The sequence below is a fragment of the Eumetopias jubatus genome, unplaced genomic scaffold, assembly GCF_037043125.1.
Source record: "Eumetopias jubatus isolate StellerSeaLion01/CBP00866 unplaced genomic scaffold, mEumJub1_p1.0 scaffold_16, whole genome shotgun sequence".
NCBI classification, from domain to species: Eukaryota; Metazoa; Chordata; class Mammalia; order Carnivora; family Otariidae; genus Eumetopias; species Eumetopias jubatus.
In genome coordinates, this window is record NW_028274822.1 from 85,758,056 (window position 1) to 85,761,206 (window position 3,151).

The 3,151-nt window shown below is 47.8% G+C and overlaps 1 non-coding gene across 1 annotated transcript; it reads left to right on the plus strand.

Annotated features, from left to right (window-relative positions):
- Positions 1 to 1,954: 1,954 nt before the first annotated feature.
- On the plus strand, positions 1,955 to 2,056 carry LOC148162333 (U6 spliceosomal RNA). Its single transcript, XR_015767058.1, has one exon. It is a non-coding gene; the product is annotated as a U6 spliceosomal RNA (small nuclear RNA).
- The last annotated feature ends 1,095 nt before the right edge of the window (positions 2,057 to 3,151 follow it).

Genomic DNA, 3,151 nt, shown 5'->3' on the forward strand with positions numbered 1-3,151 from the left:
CAGAGAAGGGGCCGTGAGCCAAGGAGCGCGGCGACCTCCAGAAGCTAGAGAAGGCACTGAGTTGGATTCTCCCCTGGAGCCTCCAGAAGGAATACAGCCTTCCTGACTTCTGACCTCCCCAAATTAAGAAAATACATTTGTGTTGTTTTAAGTTTGTGGTAATTTGTTGCAGCAACAATAGGAGGCTGAGACAGCAGCTGAGAACCCGAGGCTCTTGCACAAGAACAAGAAGCCCAAGGTTAGTTCTTGGGCACCGTATTCTATCTAGAGCCATAGACCACGGTGTTTCCCTCCGGATGCACTTTACCACGGATGAACAGACCATCAGAGGGCACAGAATTAGCTGGGCTGATTAAACCAATAATCAAATAAACACACATCAATAAAAAGGCTGTTCCTTTTTTTACCCACTGACAAGGCAGACTGATCAATATTTTACCCCATAGAAAAACTTGAGCATCTGGGACATTGTTTTTTACCATAACCTGCGGCCCCACCAGCATCACTCAAAGAGACATCAGACCAGAAAGGGAAACTGGAAGAAAGAAAGAAAAAAAAAAAGCACCTCTATCCTCCACTTGAGGTTGTTGGCTAGAAACTACCAAAGAATCTCCTGGACTTCGCTCTGGAAGGAAATACCTACGAGACCTCAAGGCTCTTCTTTCATGAGCAGGTTTGCTTTTTTTTTTTAGTCTTACGCTCCAATTAAATGTCTTCTAAGGGCTTGCATAAGAGAGCCCAGGACACCTTACCTCAATAACAAGAAAAAAAAAAAAAAGAGAGAGAGAGAGAAACAAAAGATTTCCCTGATTTCCTGACTCCTAGAAGCATAAGCACTTGGAAGACCATAGTTTACTCTGTCTTGTGACATTTCTATGAGACAAGAACCATCAGTCCCATTTTGTAATTTGGGACCCTGAATTAAGGAGAGGGCAAGCAACATGGATGTAGTCACACAGCAGGTCAGAGCGATTCACCCAAACCAGAGCATAGGTCTCCCGACCCTTGGTCCGCACTGCCCTTGTGTTCCTGTGCCGAGACTCAGACCCTGACTAACCAGGTCAGTAGGGTGTGGCCTCTGGGTAGGTGGTCTCAGCGGATTGCAGAGATATAAAACTCATTAAACCTGTCATCACAAGGCAACCAACGACACCCCAGTGGAAAGGTTTTCCAGACCAGAGCTTTGAATTGCTCTGTGTGTCTGGTGTGTGTGTGTGTTGTGTGTGTGTGTGTGTGTGTGTGTGTGTGTGTGTGTGTGTGAGTTTGGAAGGTAGTCAGGGGTGGGGAACTGCCAGGTCAAGGTATTTGCACTCTACCTTGCATAGGTAAACCCACAAAGAGCTTTTGTTTTTTTTTTCTGGCATCAGTACACATCTTTTCCTAGCTTCTCTCTCATTCAGCCCTCCCCTTCTCTCTCCCTCTACCCTTCTTCTGTGACAGCATGGAATCCAACTTTAGGGGCAAAGCTAACAGATTCCCCAAGCTCACTGCAAGGGAACTGAGCTGGCTTACACCAAACAGGTGCTGTGGCTTTGGGGCCGGAACGGTGGAAGCCCACAGCTCTGTGTGAATGCCGCCAAGCGCGGAACACTACCACTTCTACTCTCTCCTTTCACACCCGGGGGGCTCTGCGTGGCCACCCTCCTTTCTTGCCACACACTTTTTGTGATTCTCAAAGACTGTGAAAGGGGGTCCCCTCTCCTTTCTTTAAGACAAAAAAAAAAAAAAAAAGGAGAATGGAGTGATTTGGTTTTAGCATTTCCAAAGTGTAATGGACTCCTAGTGAGGCTGTCCTGACAGAGTGGATGGAGAAATTAAGCTGATTTTGCTCGGCCCCTCCCTAGGGGCCCAGAGTGGGCAGAGCCACACATGGACCTGTGTCACGTCAGGCAGGGGGCAGAAAACGGCAGCTGCCAAAGGCCAAGTCAAGCGACCCTCAACATCTGAATGGAGGGTGCTCACTTCGGCAGCGCATTTACTACAAATGATGCAGAGAAGGTCAGTGTGGGCCCTACACAGGGATGACATGCAAATTCACAAGCCATTCCATGTTTGAAAAAAAAAATTGGGATGGAGGCAGGTGATAAAACAACACCCTGGGGGGCCAAAAATATCAAGACCCAAGCGAAAGGAAGGGCTGGTGAAACGTGGCACGTGGAAAGACTTGGTGAGCGCTTTTTAAAATCTGAGCTATCCGTGGGCTCAGGTTTGGGTTTGGTTGGCCATGCCTCAACCTTATGCTAGTCCTAAACGAAAAGCAACCAAGGCCCCCAGGTCCCCTTCCCTTGTGCTGGAGATGTGCTCATACAGCACAGCAGAATGGAGAAATGGGTTTTACTGGTGAGGAGAAGTGGGAAGGGAAGACAGTGGCCCAGGGCAAAGGATCAGGTAGGAGAGGCCCCCAGAAGCTCTTCATAAGGTTAATTTCTGAGAAGAAAACTAGTGAGAATCCAACAATAGTAAGGTCCCCCACTTAAAGGCAGACAGGTCATGAGAGATGTGTAGCTGGGGTGACTGTGAACTTCCAGTTAGGGCCTGAACTCTACCTAGCCTTCTGGTCTCCTTGTACCTGGCACCTGCGGGCCTCCCCACCATGGACAACCCAAGGAAGCTGCACTCACTCAGCTACCCTCTACTTAGACTCCTTCATGTGTACCAACAAACAGAGGGATGGCTGCAGGGTATTGACAAAAGAAGACCCCTCCACAACAGGAATTTGGTGATATTTACATGGCGTTAGGCAGGTGGGACAGGGACATGGTCTCCTGGTCAGTTTCCCAGCTGCCGCAGAGCTGTGCCTACATAGTCAGAAGTAAAAACATCTCAGGCCTCTGCAGCCACTTTCCAGGCTCCCTGTAAGAGCTTCTGATTACCAACGGGGTGTCTCAGATCTTTTGATAACAGGAAAAGAGGTATCTTAGGAGCTGCTAGATGGAAACATTCCAGGCCCTGGGATCTGGTTTCTCGATCTGCAAAACATTTTAATAGTGGTAACATGAAAGCTACCATTTTAACATTTTTAAGTGTAAGTTCATTTGCACTGTTGTGCAACCATCACCGCTGTCCTAGATCTGCAAAAAGATTTTTTAAATATTTTATTTTTATTGGGGCGCCTGGGTGGCTCAGTCATTAAGCTTCTGCCTTCGGCTCA